This window comes from Phascolarctos cinereus, unplaced genomic scaffold (assembly GCF_003287225.1).
Source record: "Phascolarctos cinereus isolate Bilbo 61053 unplaced genomic scaffold, phaCin_HiC Scaffold_5;HRSCAF=322, whole genome shotgun sequence".
In the NCBI taxonomy this organism is placed as follows: domain Eukaryota; kingdom Metazoa; phylum Chordata; class Mammalia; order Diprotodontia; family Phascolarctidae; genus Phascolarctos; species Phascolarctos cinereus.
Window position 1 is genome coordinate 205,948,702 of NW_027555958.1, and position 20,175 is coordinate 205,968,876.

Genomic DNA, 20,175 nt, shown 5'->3' on the forward strand with positions numbered 1-20,175 from the left:
GAAGGTGATGCAATCCACCAAAGTTTACAGGAAGATTAATTTGACAGTAGAAGTTCTAAAGTCAGCTGTCTTTATCTTCATGGGGCCATTTTAGTTCTGATCAGAACACTAAAATTAACACTTGTTGAAAAGTTATAAAAGTACTGGATATAGGTAATGTTCTCTACAGAGCAGGATAATTATGACTACTAACCATTGAAAGCAAAGTTACACTAACCTGTCTTCTTATGGTCTAAGCAGTAGAAGAAAGTAATAATTTACATTTTCATTTGAATATTAAGGATGAATGGCCCTTTGCTCTTATTTTATTGGCAGAGTTAATTTCAGTATTACTATTACCATTTTGTACATGGGAAAACTGATATTCAGAGAAGGGAGATGACTTACCCATACTTTCCCACCTAAACATCAAAGACAGAATTCCAATATTTGTCTTTTAATTCCAGGACTAGTTCTGTGCCCATTATATTATTCTATTCCTAACATATTTAATTGGAATTGTAATAGTCACTATGCATGACAAAAGCCCAAACTAAAGCAATACCTTGTTAATGAACAAATGGAACAAAAAGAATTACCAGTTAAATTAGGAGTACTATGGATATGTAATACTGTATGTACTTTCAGACATGTGGACCATAAAAATGTCCAATCTAACAGAAAAACCACTGAGGTAGAGCTATAAGCCAAAAACCATTTATTAAAGGACTTGGCCCCCTTTAATGAATGGGACCTCAGATTTTCTTCATGATCTGATATGCAACTTTTCTTCAGGGCCTTGGTTTTATAGTGCTTAATACCCAGATCATACAGAGGAGGCAGAGTGAAATATAGAATCTCACTGATTGATAGACTTATACCTTGAATCTCCAAAAGGGCAAAAGATGCTGTATCTGCATAGATGGTCACAGGATGGACAAGGCAAGGGGCATCTCCACTAAGTGGCCCTAGGATGGGTGTTTTCTCATGTTCAGCAAGAGAGAATGATGCCAAAGGGCAAACAGGCAACAAAAATACCATTAAGTCAACTTTGCTATGCTAGGTTGGGACATGATGATTAGGCATAGAAGGGTTGAGGTCCAGAGGTCCTTTAACCCACTCTGGCCATGCACTCACTTATCAGGCCAAAAGAGTGGAAATTCACTAGTCAGCATCCTATGGTTAAGCAAGTGAACTTCATAATTGTAAAGTGAAGTAATAACTTGTAGTTTAAAGTATTGGGGCCTAACATAGGAAGAAATCTATCTAACCTTATCCAATTATACCCAAATATATGACACATAACTATATATTAATATTAGTTTATTAAACTGACTAAAAGTATATTAACAGATAAGGATAACAGAAATAATCACTACTACCCCTATGAAATCATATCAAATTGAATAATGCTTATTGGAAATAAACCAGGGGTCTGAAATAAGATAGGAGGTCAAAATTAATCATTTCCCCATACATATTTAATTTATCATTAACTTTGTTTCTTTTTCTCTCCTTTTGGCTAGAGAACTGAAAGAAATGCATTTGGAAAAATAATAGCATATTAAAACAAAAGACATCAATAAAAATAAAATAGAATAAAAAATTATGCCAAAAGAACACAAAACAGTTAATATAACTCCTCAAAGTGTCTATCACACAACCAACATGAAAGTTACGCTTTTGAAAGACTTTAGCTCTCTAATTCCCTGTGATATATCCTAATACAATGGGGAAAATAAACATATTATGGATTCCTCATTGTCCCAATTTGTATGATTGTTAGAGATTGTTACCCCTCCAGCTCACAAAAAGTGATTTCTCTACACCTTTTTCACTATTTTATTAATGAAGTTACCAACAGACCTGAGTTTTTCCTTGCAATGTCCATTCTGACACTCTTTTACACAGAATAAAAACAGCAAAGAATGTCAGATTCACAGCTGAAACTACTGACCCCAGGTGCTCTGTTCCAATTGGATGTGAGCTGAATTTGGGGGAGAGATGAAATTCAGAAATAGTTTTGTTTCTGTGGTTAAAGAAAGCATGCTCTGAAGCCAGAGTGGGAGGATTAATCAGAATGTTCCTTTGTACATGTGAATAAATATTTTCTGCTCTGATTTGATGTGGTTTATTGCTTGTAATGTTGGCATTTTAGGACATAAAGTTACTTTAGAAAGTCACATTTAGTACATTCTTTTTTTATTGCTTTTCCCTTGGTCTTTTAGCACTTCAGATGATTGCTAGGGCCATGTGGGTGCTTGATCATTTTTTTTTTCAGTAAATGATATGAATATTTCTGAACATTTCAGCAACAAATGCTTTTTAAATGCTTTGTTCTAATAGTATTTTGATCTGTGGATTTATGCATCTGGTCCTTTGAAAAAACCTGTGCCATTGCCTAGGAGCCTTTGGCTGTATTGTCATACTGTGCCTTCTGTTTCCCCTTAAATCATTTCAGATGTTTTTGCAGAGTGTTGGTCCCTGAAATAACTTGGATTGTCAGAGCTTTTCACAAATTTACATGATTACCTGGATCCAGCAATCATCTTCCTTGTAGCTTGAGTTTTTACTTTTTCTAGAGGCTTCTTGTCCTCTTCTTAGACAATTATCAAGTCTCTCCTTCATATTTCAGATGTTTGAAAACCAGGACACTCATATTAATCATTGACTAAATTGGTAAGCCTTTAGTAAGCACCTATTATGTGTCAACAGTTACAGTAGGAACTAGAGACAAAATCACAAAGGAGAGACAGTCACTGACCACAAGCACTTTATATTTTTAATTATCTTTATATCTCTGCTGGTATTTATCACCGCGTTGAATTGCTATTATTCAATCTTTAAAATCCTTCCTTCAAATCCCCTTCCTTCCTAAACTACCTTTCTAACACTCTCTTTTTTCTTAACTGCTCTGTTTTTCAAAAAAATAATCTCTATTCCTGATTTCATCTGCTTAGTATTTGTTCCTCAAATAGAATTGTTATACCAAGGAGCCATGGAAATTTGCTTCTTAAAAGACATCAGTGCAGGCTATGGTGGAAAGGTTACTGGAACTGATATCAGAGGATGTGAATTTTAATATTAATTCTGCTACTTCATATCTGTGGGACCTTTACCGAGTTCTTTAACCTCACTGAGCCACAGATTTTTATGACACCTAACAGTATTCACACATTGTGGTAGCTAATCAACTTGTCTAGTTGGGTTAAATTCAATCATAGGAACACTGAGCTTCTTAAGAATATTTATTAGCACAAAATCCAGACCATAGGATCATCAGTGTAGAGCTTAAAGGAATCTATGGGATCATTTGTTTTGACCCTTTCATTTTTACAGCGAAGGGGGAAAAAAGGTTCCTGGAGTTTCCCAAGATAATCTAAATAGTAAATATCAATAAGTAGGATTTGAAACCAGGTTTTCTGACTCCAGAGTCTTTTTTTGTTCTCATTGCCTCATCATTGCAAATAATTAAAATGCTATGCATCAGGTATTCTCAGGCACTGCCCTTTAGTGCTCTGAGGGCTTCAGTTACTTCAGTGGTTTCCAGAATCCATATGCCCACCAAATGTTTTAATTTTGTTCATTACTGAGTTCAAATAAAAACATGGTGAATGAATATGAGGTCTGTGAAGTTAAAATTGGGTCATCATGTAATGTGCATCTTTCCTCCATAAGAGCATTGTCACGTTCTCAGCAACATAAAAGAAGTATATTCTTGGAGGAAGTAGTATATTCTTGCACAATACAGAGGAATTAAGAGTCATGAGACATTGATTCAAACATTTCCACAAGATTTACATTTCACTGGTTTCCATCCTTTGTTGTGGCAATTGCCACTATTTGTTATTGTTGATGCCAGTTTTTGCAGAGATAATGTCTTTCTATAATACTTAAAAGGAGTCAGCTGTTTTTTCTCTCAGACATTCGTTCATTCACTCTTGATGTAGGTTTGTTTCACAAATGTTTTTGGGCCTCGCCTTTTCCATATCAAATTCTTTTTTGTATTAGTTATTTGTGTAGCATTTCTTATACGCTATTATAATTACATAATATAAAATTCACACATCTCTTAATTATAATGCCTTCAAATTAAGGTCCATGTCTTAATTGCTTTTGTATATCTGTAGTATCTTTAAAATCAACTTAAAAAATCTGCTTTTATTGCCAATGAACTGCTTAAACAGTACCAAGAAATAGATGCCTTTCATGAAAATCTGGTCAATAGTAGTACCTATGGGAGGCAGCTAGATGGTACAATGGGTAAAGTGCTGGACCTGAAGTCAGAAGGACATGAGGTCATATACCTTCAGATACTTACTAACTCTTGAGAAACTTACATTCTATTTGCCTCTATTTCCTTAACTGTAAAATGGAAATAATAGAACCTATATCCTAGGATTGTTCTGAGAATCAAATGAGTTAATATTTGTTTGGTGAGGCAATTGGGGTTAAGTGACTTGCCCAGAATCATACAGCTAAGTGTTATGTGTCTGAGTCTGGATTTGAACTCAGGTCCTCCTGAGTCCAGGGCCGGTGCTCTATCCACTGTACCACCTAGCTACCTCTAAATGAGTTAATTTTTACAAAGCTTTTTACACAGTAGCTGGCACATAGTAGGCACTTAATAAATGCATCTTTTCTTCCACCCTTCCCTTTATATAAAAGGAAGGGATCTTTTTAAAAATTTCTGTTTCTATAAATATGATTTTTAGTCCTTTTGAACAAAATCCTACCCATCCCCTAAGACCCAAATCTAATACCATATTTTCCTTGAAACATTTCCTTATGACCCTAGGAAAAATATTTCTTTACTCTTAAATTTTTAAAGTGCTATCTATACCAACACATGGGGAAACATCTTTGAAAATAAATAAATTCTAAGTAGTTGCCTGAGGCACAGAGAGTTTAAGTGATTTTTCCCAGGGTCATACAGCTTCAGAAAGGGCAGGATGTGAACTAGTCTTCTTTATTTCAAATCCAGCATTGTATTCACTAGGTCATGCTTTACATGTTCAACATTTTTATGGCACATAAAATATCACTTGGCATCTCAGTTCATAGAATCATAATCTAGAGCTAGCTAACCCTCATTTTACAGAGGAAATTAAATCCCAGAAAGGTTAAACAATTTACTGAAGATATCACATACAGATAATATAAAATAATGGATTTGAACTCAGGTCCTTTGACTCCAGAACCAGTGATTTTTACATTAAACTTTGTCTATAAATTTTATCTCTGCTACTAGATGATAAACAACTTGAGACTTCCTTAGTTGTTAGTGTCCTTTCCCAAGCCAATGGAAATAACTCTGCATTTACTTTCTATATTTGCCATATAGATTTTGAGAACATGATTTTATCCCTACCACTGTCCAAATAGAATAAAAACTCCATGAGCATAAGAAATATTGTTGTTGTTCTTGTTGTTTTGTTGTTCCTTTTCTTTATTTTCCCAGTTCCAGAACAATAACTTTATAGGTTCATAGATTTAACTTGACAGGACCAGAAGTTTAAAACTGTAGTGGACTTTGTAAGTCATCTCTTTCAATACCCTACAATCTAAAGATGAGTTACTGGTATCCATAGAAGTTTAGTGAATTGTTGAAAGTCACACAAATATTACATAACCTGAAAGGGGATTCAAACACAGGTCCTCCTATTCTATAACCCATATTTTCCCCTGTATTGTTATGGAAGAAATATCTTCTCTTTTTGATTTTGTATAGTATATTACTGCTGCTGAAATAAATCAACCACAACACAGGAATTATAGAAGCAAAAATCTAGCTTTTATTATGCTTACACATAGGTTCAGAATTTTATTAAAAAAAACAAACCTCTGAACAAAAATTGGAGTTTCTGACAAGTCCTTATGGAGAAAATTGTATCAGAGAGACAGAGAAATAAATTCTTCATATTGCAATCTCATACATTCTTATAGGCCATAAAAGTTTGAAAAAGGACAGATTCATAACTCCATGCTTCCTTCAGTGTCATAAAAGTTGAATAAACTTAGTTAAACAGAATCATAATATCATATCTCCTAAGGAAACAAACCTAGTTAAATAGGCTGTACAGACAAACTAAGTCAAGGTATAGATTCAGCTACAATTAGAGGGTTCCCAATGGGCTGATTGAGAGGGGAGATTGAATCCTTCCTCAAATAGGGCAAGTCAAATTATTTCAGGCACCTTCGTCTTCCTTTTTGGCTTCTCATCCAAGGAATGGTTGAGTCCTTAAGTAAATTTTCACATCCCATGGGACAGGTTTCAGGTAGCTCAAAAATCTTCTAACTAGAAGAAATGGTTCTTCATATTAACAAAAATTAATAAAAAAGAAATAAAAAATTTTCATAAGAATAGATATTCAATGAATTTCAAGTGCCTAATGAATTAATTAATAAATGAAAGAATGATTTGTATTGTGAACCTCAAACCCCGTGAACTCCAATTTATTTAATAAGAAAGAGACAAATGAAATTGGGGTATGTGTCCATGGTTTAATTTCTTTCAAGCTGGCTTGACACTCATTGCATGGGAGTTCAGTCCAAAAGTGGGCCCCTCCCCAAAGTGGCAAATTGTGAACTGTCTCAGTTTGAGATTTTGGAGTACAGCCTTATGTGCCCTTTAAAGAGTAGGTGTTCCCAAGAGGTGCTTATCAACTGTGATTAGTTGACCACTAGGAAGTGGGTGTTATTACAATGAAGTCTTGATTACTTGCTTTAGATTACTTAGTCCACAGGGGCCAATATCCATCAAAGGAAGTACCACCCCCAGTCTTGGAAGTCTGTCTCCACCAAAACCTGAGTAATGTAAAATCAGTTCAGGCCTGGGTTGAAGTATGACCAAGATGAGAAGATTCAATGCAACCTCATTATTAGAGATGTCCTTCTGAACAACTTTGGACAGAAGGCTGACAGGATGGAGCTTTGAGTTTCCAAGACATAGATTACCAAGAGAAATCATTTTTCACAGTATTTGCTTTTTTTGTTTCCCATGACCTTTTGTACAGAGCTTCTCAATAAACACCTGTTAAATGAGTGAATGACTTTTAAAATAAATCCCACAGATACTTCATTGTACACTGTAAATTTTCAAATAAATATTTCTCAAATGGTTTCTATTTCCATAAATAATCAATTAATAATTTCCTTTTGGCATATGAATTATAGGACTACATAAATTGCAACTTTTCTAATTATTTTTAAAATCTTTGAGAACTAACTAATTACATTGTCCACATTGACCTTGAAGATGCATATGTTCTTCAAGGCATACAGTTTTCATCAAAAAATTATAAAACATAGAACACAATGAAACTTTCAAGATAGAGAAAGCTTTTCCCTTTTCTAGTAAAGGAAGATTCTAGATTTCAACTATTAAAAAGCAACTTTATTTTCTGCCTTGAACAGCTGTCTTTAAAACAACACCAAACCACAATGTTTACCTATTTTAGTGCAAATCAAATACTGAGATATAATCAATGGCTGAGATAAACAACGTCTTCTTAATTATCAGCTACAGAGTTCCTAATTATAGCTATTAACACCTGATTTACTTATTCCTGGGATCAAGTGATCCTGTCAGAAGATTGTATATTCCACAGATTTCACGAGAAATTGGCCCAAATCATGGAGCTATTTCATAATTCCATTCAGTTATATTTATTAATTGCTGTCTCTATACCAGAAACGATACTAAGCCTAAAATTTCAAAGATACAAAATTTAAAAAAGAAGTAGTTCCTATCCTTAAAGGGTTTACATTCAGTGGGGATAGGGGTGATAGAAATGGAAAGGACAGAGGTAGAATAGTGTTTAAGCAGATAAGCAAGTTTAAAATATATACGAAGTAATTGGGAAGAGAATGGGGGGGATGTAGAATAAGTATTATATAAAAACTGGAGAATCAAAGAAGGCCTCTAAAAGGAGGCATTTATTTTAAGGTATCTTTGAAGGAAGCTAGAGGTTATAAAAGAAAGGTGAATTAATTTTAAAATAATTACACTGACAAAATTCAGTAGCATCACATTTAAATATATATTTATATGGACAAACAACTACCAAAATAGTCCAAATATCATCTTCTCCCCTTAAATGAGATCTCATCTTTTTGTTAATGATCACATGCAAAATTTGAAGTGAAAGGTATTCAATCTCTAGGGTAGTTGGGTCTGTCACATTTCTGTGCAAGGAGGACACTTAAGTTTATGGGTTGAAAGTAGGGCCTTGAAATTAATTCCAAACGTATCCCACCAACTGATGAATCAAAGGTGGCAATGTAGTACAATGGGGAAAAAAAAACATGGATATCCATCCAGTCAGAGAGCTGTATTTGTCATTTACCACTTGTGTGTCCTTAGGTAAGTTGTCTAAAACTTCCTAGACCTCAGTGTCTTTTTCTAGGAAATAAGAAGAAATGACACTATTATATTTGATGACCTGTAAGGTCCCTTCCAACTCTAAATTATGAAACTTATCTATTTTATATGAAAAAAAATCCCTTGTTTTGAGCTCAGTTGGAGAATGTATCTATTAACATCCAAAAGAAATACCTATAAGTCAACCATAAGTCCCAGGGGCAAAAATTAGAGGAGTCACTTTCTATGAAAGACCTTATTCCCTGTTTTTGGACCGATGTTTATACCAGTAATCCTAGTGTTATATTCCAGGGCATTTGTTATTGAATATTTGAAGGATACTACCTTAAAATTTCATGAAATAAAAATGAAATTGGGTGATTTCACATTTCTTTTAGGTCAGAACAACATATTGAGTATCTTTTACTTTATCGTTGTTGTTATTCAGTCATTTCAGTTGTGTCCAACTCTTCCTGATCCATTTGGGGTCATCTTCGCAAAGATGCTAGCGTGATTTGCCATTTGCTACCCCATGTCTTTCAGTATATCAGAGGAATTAGGTTAGAGCCTTCCTGAGCCCTAGTATGCTCAGTTCAGTTGCCTCCTATCCTTCTATTTGTTAGTGTTGCCTCTCCTTTGCCAGATTTTTTGAATTTCTTTTTCTATGGAGATTTTGAATCTTCCAAATAGTATGCTTATATGCTTAGTCTAGGATCCATTACAATAAACCTGGCAGATTTCATATAAAAAGACTGTGAAAAGCTGGAAAGAAATTGTGTCTAATTTATGTATACTTGTACATGATTACCACTTGTCATTATGACACATATAGAGAAACAATTTAGGTATTTTAATAGATATATTGAAAGGTCTCATTTTGTAACACTTTTTTTTGTTTTTCTAATTACACGTAAAAATAATTTTTAACATTCTTTTTTTTTTTTAATTCTGAGTTCCCTTACTCCCTCACCTTACCCTTTTCTGAGACAGCAATTTAATGTAGGTTATACATGTACAGTCAAGCAAAACATTTCATTATTAGTCATGTTGCAAAAGAGAACATACAAAAACAACAAACAAAAAAGAAAAAGAAGGTTTTAAAAAGTATGTTTTGCTCTGCATTCATATGCTATCAGTGCTTTCTTTGGAGGCAGATAACATTTTTCTTCATAAGTCTTTCAGAATTGTCTTAGATCCAATATTGTATTGCTGAAAATAGCTAAGATATTTGCAGTTGATCATCATATGATATTGCTGTTACTATGTACAGTGTTCTCACTTCATATTGTGCCAGTTCATGTAAGTCCACATTTTTCTGACAGCATCCTGTTCATCAGTTTTTAGTAACATTATAGTATTTCGTAACAATGATATACTACAATTTGTTGAGCAGTAACATCTTCTGGGTTTCCAATTCTTTGTCACCACAAAAAAAGAGCCGCTATTAGTATTTTTGTACATATAGGTCTTTTTCCCTTTTATTTTTAATCTCTTTGAGATATAGACCTGGTAGTGTTATTGCTGAGTCAAAGGGTGTGCACAGTTTTATAGTTCTTTGGGCATAAAACCAAATTGTTCTCCAGAATTCTTGAATAGGTTCATAGCTCCATCAAAAGTTCACTAGTGTCTCAGTTTTTCTCACATCACCTCCAACATTTGTCTCTTTTTTTCCTTTTCTGTCATATTAGACAGTCTGGTAGGTATGAGTTGTTTTAATTTTTATTTATCTACTCAATAGTAATTTAGAACATTTTTTCTTATCACTATAGATAATTTGTATTTCTTTATCTGAAAACTTCCTGTTCATATCCTTTGACCATTTATCACCTGGGGAATGGCTTGTATTCTTATAAATTTGACTCAGTTCTCTTTATACTTTTCACCGTTGTTTCTTTGTTTTCCTTTTCTATATCCACCTCCCACCCCTTATTAGACTGTACTCCTTAAGAACAGGGACTATCTCTTACCTTCCTTTCTATCCTCAACAAGCACCATTTCTGACATATTTTTGTTGTTTAGTCATTTTTCAATCATGTCCAATTCTTTGTGTAAATGCTTAATTGATGTTTATTGACTGCCTGATTGCAGAAGAGCTAAGTTCAAGTCCTTACTCTGGGAATAAATCAGGTAAATCACCATACACAAGTCATTTAGCCTATCAGTTCCTGGGGCAACTCTCTAAGACTATGACATGAAATTTATCAACCTGCATTAGTGGAGAGGGGGTCCCAACACCAAGAAGTCCATACACTGGTGAAATCACAAACCTGAACAAATAGCAAATAATGTGACTAGCGGAACAGTGTCACTTGTGTCACAAAGTAAAACCCTTCTAATTTATTATTTCTTCTTTCCCAAAACCAGTAATTCCTTTTCCATGTTTTTTTTTAAATTCAGTTGAAATAAGTTAGCTTTGTTTGTGTCCACTATGTTCAAAGCATCGTGCTAGGTGCTAGGGAAGTGGAACATGAAAAAAAGTAGCCCATAGTAAATAATAAATACATACATACATACATACATACATACATACATACATACATACATGCATGCATACTTACAAAGATAAAATATTCCCTAATGATAGATGTAGAACTACTCAAACCTGAAGGCTGATCAGAAAGCAGAAGACCATAAAAGAGCCTGATTGTAAATTTCTTGGAGATGAACCAAAAGATATGCCACCAGCAAGTTCACCAGTGTGGAATAGCTTATAATTTATTAATTCAGGTGCCAAGAAGTTAAAATAAGACTTTATCATATTTGTGAAAAGCTTACATTTTAGTAAGAATTATGTGTTGCTGCACACTGTCCCTGCAGGACAGTTTTTCAAAGCTGTCATCTGGCTAAACACTGGCACCTGGCTTTGTTGTAGAATTGAAAATTTAAACTATTTGCATGCAGTTCCGGGGCAAGCTTAAATATTGCTTGAGAATCATGTATTGGTTATTCCATATGATTGATTTACTGGTGCTTCCAATGGTGTGGGTGTATATGTAATATATGTAATATATTACACATACATATACTTATATGCATATAAACACAAATATATAAAATCTGCCCTGTACAGCTATATACATATATGTACGTCTATGTTCCTGTATAATGTTAGTGTGTATATATGTATGTACATGTATATAAAATGTTTTACATGTCCTCATATTAATATCCCTAAAGGTTTGTGTGCATTTGTATGTACATTGTGTTTCTATACACATGCATTTAATTACATGCACATATGCATATTCAGACATATATATGCACACATACACTTATGTATAAATGGATATAGACATATCTGAATACATATACATATACACACATACATTTACACATACTCATACATGCATATATACACACACATGCATTCATATGCATATACATGTGCATGTACACGTACACGTACATATACATATACACATACATGCATATATACACATATACAATACACACATGCACACATGCACACATTTGTTTATTTTACAACCCCATTTGTCAAAATATAATCTTATTTAATATAAATTTAATTTTAAAATCAAGTCTTCAGGTTCTTAGGTAATTGCTATCTAGAAGACCCAGTATTATGGCTCTGAGGTGGCTTTCTGACCATGGGAAAGTCACTTAACCTCTCACTTTTTCTGGCAACTCTCTAACACTATAATTTTCATAGTAGATATTGATCCGCATTGTAGTAAAAGTTTCCTCATCCAGGGAGTTTTATATGACTATGAAATGAAATAACTTTGGACTTAGAGTCAAGAATCCTGTTTTCAAATGCACCTTCAAACGCTTCCTAGCTGTGTGATCTTTGGTAAGTCACTTAACCTCTGTTTTCCTCAATTTATTCATTTGTGAAGTGGGGATAGTAATAATATCTACCTTTCAGGGTTCTTTTGAAAATCAAATGGAATAATATTTGTGAAGTGCTTTGCAAACTTTAAAATACTATATAAATGCTAGCTATGATTTATTATTTGTCTGTGCCTCAGTGTCCTCTGTAAAATAGGTATACCAATACCTGTAGTCACCTACCTCATAGCATTGCTGAGACCAAAGAGGTAAGTGCTCTCATGAATTCTAAAGCCAGTTGTTATTGATGCTGCTGGATTAGGGTTACTACTGCTATGTGTTGTTTGCTCACATTTCATGAACTGAGTTCCCCATGTATAATGTAAGTTTGTGAATGTTAATGAAATAATTTGTAACCAATTTATGATGTAAGTGCTATAAGATATTATGACTGCATTAAAGATGAGGAAATTGAGGCTAATAAATGTTAAATTACTTTCTTTCCAAAAATCATATGACTAGGAAGTTTTTGAGATAGGGCACACATCCAGTTCATGCTGCTTCTTAAGGCTAGGAGTGTTTTGCCCTCTAAAACATTTCATATAAAAATGAAATGATATATACATGACAATACTTCTTTTGACAATATTTTGATAAGAAAACATACTTTAATTCCTCCATTTCACCCCAAACTTTCTCCAGATTCCTAGAACCTAATTAATAGATTCTGAATTATTGTTCTGGAAATCTGTTGATAGCTCCAGTGTGTCCCACAACCATATTAACTTGGAATATATGAATCGAAGCCTATATTTGAAGTCATCACTAGTTAGATTATTATTTTTTACCTTCAAGAGAAGGCTTTTGTAATTTTTAATCAATTTTTTATAATTAAAATGAAGGCCATTGAAACCATTTGATGTCTTGAAAGAAATTGCTATGAACTATGCTACATCAAAATATCAACCATATAATATTTTAGTGAATTTTACCTGATTAATGAATAAATTGGAATGGGGATGTTATGTGATATCCAGAGAGAAACTCGGTAAACACAATGCCATGACTGTAGTCAACATTTTGAATTTCAAATTAGTGGGGGATGGAGACTATTTTTATGACTTTGCGTATCTCCTTGTAGGAATTCCTCATAGCTGTTGTAAATTTGGAGACTTTTAATCAATTGTCTTTTATATTTTACTGCAGTTGGCTCAAGGATTAAGTTATTTAATCTTAGATCAACTCAGGGATCACCAAGGTGAACTTGAGAAAACAGCTTTTGACCTTGAAGTCTGTTTAGATTAATTCAGAGAAGTCTCCAGAGCTGATTCTCGAAATACTTAGGTTTCTGGATCTCAGGTTATTTTACCTGTGCATATAATTAAAAAAAAAAAAAGCACAATTCTCAATCTGATCTTGCTCTTTTGGACTACTGTCCAAATATTTTTTGTGTGTGTCCAGGAGAAGGTTATATTTTTTTTTCTATGTTATCTTTCACTTAACCTTATTTAAGGTTGTTTTTTATCTTTTAAATTGATTTAAACTCTAGTTTCCTTTAGAGTCTCACATTGAATTTTTAAGTTCATAATATAGTTTTATCAAAGAAAAAAGAGGGGAAAGGTGACAAGCATGAATGCTATAATATAAGGGATATTTTCTAATTTTAAGACTAAAAAGTAAGAATATATTCAAGATTGTTTTATTGTTTAAAAATACTTCTAGATAATCATCTTATAGTCTATTTTTTTCTGTAAAAAAATAAAAATTTACTATTTATGTCAAAAATACTAATTAGCAAAAATAGTATTTTACTAAGTTGCAGAGAAGGGAACAAATTGTATGTAGTAAAGAGAATTTTTTATTTCTCAGTCTTACACCTATCTCTTACTCTCGTTTATTCATATTTTGATGTGAACAATGCTTGTTGGAAGTGGCATGTTAACAGGCAATGAAAAAAATTGCCATCTGAACTATAGTATAAGGAAGAAAAAAAAAACCTTCAGTATTCCTTAAAAATGAGCACATTGTATTTGCTATAACCTTAAGCCATTAGTTGAGATTGCCAAGTTAAATTGATAAAACTTCATTTTATGTTTGCTAAAGGCATGCCTTTATTTTACCCTTGACATGTATTAGTTCTCTGACACTAGGTAAGCTGCTTACACACAGCCTTGATTTCCACATTTGTAAACTGGAGATGAGATATAGCATAGTATAGTTGATAAAAGTAGCTTCATGGCACACTGATGTCAGGAAGACGTGAGTTCAAATTTAACCTCAAAATTTTACTAACTATGTGTTCCTGATCAAGTCACCTAACTTCTAACTTTGCCTCAGTTTCCTCATCTGAAAAATGGGAATAATCATAGCACCTATTCCCCAGGGTTGTTATGAAGATCAAATGAGATATTTGTAAAGTGCTTAGGCAAATAAAAGACAAGATATAAATTCTAGTTGTTATCATTATTATTTTTACAAGTCAGGATTTGTGTTAGGAAGACTTGAGTTCAGGTATTCTATATGAGAAATACTGACTTTATCACCAAAGGAAGAGTTGTGTCCAATTCTTCATGAACCCATTTGTGGTTTTCTTGACAAAGATACTAGCATAGTTCATTTGCCAATTCTTTGTTCCGCTCACTTTTTACAAATGAGGAAACTGAGAGAAACAAGATTAAATAACTTGCCCAGGGTCACACAGCTAGATTTGAATTCCAGAAGTTGAGTCTTCTTGACTCTAGGGCTGACACAATATCCACGTGCCACCTCACTTCCCTTGATGGAAGATAGATAAACATATACAAATATAAGCAAACAAGGCAGCTCCTGTCCTCAAGGAGCTTACATTCTAATGAAAAAAGAAAACACTAAGTGGGGAGGCAAGGAGAATGCATATAGTGACCTGGTGTAGATATAGTGAGGAAGTGGTATGGAAATCTAGTTCCCAGAAAAATAAAGTGAAAACTTACATATAAGGCTTGGGGCAACTTTGGATGGAATTCAAGGTATTTGTTGAGGTGGGGGGCAGTGTAAAGATGAGGATATTGGCTAGAGTGTAAGTAGCATGGTGACCCACGTTCCCCACATCCATGAAATTATATGTCCAAATTCTCCTTTTGGCCTATAAAAATAAGCATCATATGATCAACTTCAGTAGACTTAGTTCTTTTCAGCAATGCAGTGACCTAAGACAATTCCAAAAGACTCATGACAGAAAATGCTATCCACATCCAGAGAAAGAACCATGGAGTCTGAATGTAGATCAAAGCATACTAGTTTCTTTCTTTTTTCTTTCTTTCCTATGGTTATTCTCTTTTCTTCTGATTCTTCTTTCACAACATTATTAATGTAAAAACATATTTAATATTATGGTACATATATAGTCTATATCGGATTCTGTCATGGGGAGGAGAGGAAGGGGAAAAGTTTAGAACTCAAAATCTTATAAAAGTGAATGTTGAAAACTAAAAATAAATATTTTTAAATCAGCATCAGAACAACATCTGCTTCACAAGGTTGTTATTAGATTCAAATGAGATAGTATATGTTAAGTTCTTAACAAAACTTAAAGTTGCCTAGGAATGTCAGTTAATGTCATCATTATCCCATCATCTCATTCTTCTCATCTTTTTCAAAAAGAGTTTGGGTAGAAACATTCCTGTGACAAGTCATTATCTTGCTATTATTCTTTTATATTTCTTGTGGTATACACAATTAGGTCAGCAAAATAACTGATTTGTATAATTGAATCAATGTATTATTATAATTCAATCTTCTGTATGCTCATTGAAATAATTTATGGTAAATTTCAGAAGCAGGCAGGATGATGGAGATTATTGCGTGAAGCTCATTCTGCTTCCCTTTTCTTTCTGCTAGGTCTCTGTATTTTAAAAGCATTTTGTTCAATATAGCTTAGAAATTCTAAGTGTTTGATATGTTGATATCTATTAAAATCATTCTTAAATTTCTTGGTGTTACTATTATATCTGAACAATTATGGTCAATTTGATACAGATTTATCTGTGATAATGTTCCATTTATAGTTGAATTTGTTTGATAAATTCTTAAGGATATTTTGAAATTTATGTATGTAGCAAGGAGATATATCATCTTTTAGTTTATGAATTAGAGAGGGCTTCAGCTTTATAATATCTCTATAAGTAAATATTTGGTAGGTGCTAAACTTTTGCTGCCAACAGTGATGTACTTCACATTTCCTACCTTCCTCTATACCCCCACCCACACAATCTTCTTTAATCAAGAAGACTGGACCCCTTAAAGAAAACCTACCTGTAATTCCTGGTCCTGAATTTCAATCTCAAATTCTTTTATTTCCATATCAAAATCAGCATAATTCAGTAACTTATTTTATGCTTCTTTGTTCACGTGTTGTTGATTGTAACTTGTGAAGGGCATGGATCCCACTCTGGAATCTTGGCCATTTCATAGACTTCATTTACAGGTAAATCATTTTATGTTACATTTACTCAATCTGTTTAGCGGCATCATTCCTATCAATGGTCATTAATATTGTTTAGAGAAGTATAGTTTACTTAATGCAAAAATCTTTTTCTATAAGTTTCTAACATATTTATCCATTCTCAGAGAATGCCAATCAGTGTTTTTTTTCTCCTTTCTGATAAATAAGTGTTAGTTTCTGCATAGCTGTCCTAGGGTCATGAGACCTGTATTTACTTAATATCATGTATATTTTTTGTTAGCACAGTTTCCAAATATACAGTGGTGCTTTTTATAGTTCTTAAAGCATGTATTGATATCAATTGATTGCTTACAATGTATTCTTGCATTCAGTTTAGACTTCAGCATGGCAGCAAGTCTCTTGACATATGCAGTCACAATTTTGCCCTCAATAGTTTTATGCTTATTTCATCTTAACTGAAGTTAGGTCAAGTAATTTATAATTATTAGTTTGCAGTTCAATTTAGCCTCCAAATTCAAGCTTAGTGTATTTAATTTGTACCTTTCCTTTACAAACATTAAGCATCTTGCATTTACTCACTCGACTTCTTTTTTTAATTTTTGAGAAAGGCTTTTTGAATTATAAAAAAGAGTTCAATATTTCCCCCAACAAAGATACATAGTGTGATGTCACCAATGTACATCAAGTAACTGAGAAGTTTTTTTTTTTAAATATAACTTTCTCTAAGCCAAATTTTGGTATACTCAGAAGAGATGATAATATGTGAAGCTAAGTAGCACAGTGGATAAAGTGCTCAGGAAGATCTGAGTTCAAATCCTGTCTCAGACAAACTCTGTGATCCTAAGTAAATCACTTAACCTGTTTCAGTTTCCTTCTCAGTACAATGGAGGTAATAAAAGCACATATCTCACAGAATTGTTATGAAGATAAAATGAGATTATTTGTGAAGCACTTTTGTAAACCTTAAAGAGCAATATAAATGCTAGCAACAATAATATTGTTATATAATCATATTTGTAATTATCATAATATTGTATTAATTATCAATATTATTATAAAATTATCATTAAACATGTTAAAACAGTCAATTTGAGGTAAGACAGAGCCAGATGTAACTTAAGTTGTCACCCTGAAGAGTTGTCGCACTGACTTCATATGAGTCAGGCTAGATTTTCCTAAGAGGTAACAGATCTGTCCTGGGCTTGATCTGCTCCTGCACCTCCCTTGACACTGTATCAGTGTTAATATGTATTTTCTGGTCACTTTATGGCATAAAACAATTCTAGGCCTCTGAGACTTGGTAGATTTCTTGAGGTCACATGAGTCAATGCACTGTATGCTTACTGACTAGATGAATTTCTATAAGGAGAATTGAGGGAATTCCATTTCTACCTAAGCTGAGTGCAACAATATTTTTCTTTGTATTTTCTTTTTTTTTAAGTCTATAATTTAGTAAACTTCTGTTCTTGTCTGTTCAATGATCTACTAGTGTTTCTTTTTATCCCATTATCAAACCTACATTAATGCACCCCTAGGACTTAGGGACATCCTTTTTGCTACTATTGGGTTTTTTTTGTGATAATAGATTTTTGTTGGTTACAAAAGCTGTGCCTTTTGTTTAGAGTACATAAACATGGAATTGGCCTGTAAGGATGTTGTGTCTTCTGTTAAGAAAAGTGAGGTCAGAAGGGCAGCTATGTGGTGCAGTGGATAGAGCACCGGCCCTGGATTCACAGGGACCTGAGTTCAAATCCGGCCTTACATACATAACATTTAATAGCTGTGTGACTCTGGGAAAGTCACTTAACCCCATTGCCTAACCAAAAAAAAAAAAAAAAAGGAAGCTGGTAAAATGTTTTGCAGTAATATATTTGCCTCTGTATAGCATATGAGTCAAAAATTACATTATCGAATTATCATTTAGGATCTTACTTGCCTTTGCAACTTTCCAGATTTGTAGAGAACCATGAGTTTCATTTACTTACTAAGATGTAATTATTCTGTTGTTCATCTTATTAACTGCTGGAAATGTTTACGCTTTTCATTTGCTCTAAGTTGCACCTTTGTTGTGCTAGAATTTGTTTTACCATTAAAAAAATCAGAAATTTTCCGTGTCCTTTTTAGTGGCTTCCAACTCCTCTAATTCTTTGTTCCTTGAGCTTCTAAAGTGAAATTTTTTTATGGATAGTGAATTGTGTATTTAGTTATTTTTAATGCTTTAGGTCATTGTTAGCTATTGAGCTTTTATTTTTAGTTGTTGATTAAAGATATAATTAATTACTCAGATGCTTTGATTTTCCAGATTCTATTCCATATGTTGTTGTTGTTGCCTTAATTAGAGTGACATAGTGGTCAATTTTTTTTTATATTGCAATGCTGACTTCCCATTTTTATTATTTGCTAAGGCTTTCCTCAGGCTTCTGTCACTATGGTTTAGACAATCGTCATTAGGAAAATTCCTTCATACCTCTACATTTCATATTATGATCTTTACAGTAGCAATGGTTTCAGCATATACCTTTATGTGCAAGTCTGTCTCAAATATTGTGGGAGAATGCTTTCATTCATGATGGTCATAGAAGATGCTAGCTTTTGAAATTACTCTACTTTCTTATAATATGGTCTATTTCTTGGATTTTTGACCATCAAACTCATAAAGCATTTTATTTTTTTCAATTTATTTTATTTTTAATTTATGGAATAAAATAATTATTTCCATAGCATAGCACCCCCAAAAAAATTATTGCACATGAAACTACAAATCTATTATGTACAACTTGCTGTTCCTTTTAAATATACAGCAAAGTTATTATGCAAATTTATTTTTTTTCTTCCCTGTCCCCACCCTAGAAATGGCTACCATTACACACACACACACACACACACACACACACACACACACACACACACACCACACACATGCAAATATATGTAAAATTATTCTATTCATAGAACTATTTGTGAATTCTTTCTCTGGGTGCTGATAGTATCTTTTTCATATGTCTTTTATAATTTTGGAATTATAGTTAAATATAATTTGGGAATAGTCAAAATAACTTATTCATTCAAAGTTGTTCTTAAAACAATATCACTGTTACAGCACACAGTGTCCTCTTGGTTCTGTTTATTTCACTTTTCTTCATTTTGTGCAAATCTTTCCATGTTTGTCTAAGATCATTGAGCTCCTCATTTCTTATAGCACAGAAGTATTCCACCATCATCACATACCACAACTTATGCAGCCATTCCCCAATTGATGGGCATCCCTGCAATTTCTAGTTCTTTACCACCACCAATAGAGCTGCTACAAACATTTTAGAACATATGGGTTATTTTTCCTTTTTCATAAATCATTTTCCAAAATTCCACTCTAACAATGCCCATCTTCTTCAGAAAATTATTCAAGTTATTACCAGTAGTTTTGCCATGTGTTTCAGATAGCTTACTTAGGCTTTGTTGTAAGTAAAGATTTTAAATGTTTTTGGCTTCAACTTTTACATCTCAAATTTGAGTAACTCTTCAATTTATATTCTTATTTAACTTATTTGATTTGTTTTCTTTGTACATTTACTTTGAATTGTTCTGCATTACTTCTTTATTTACC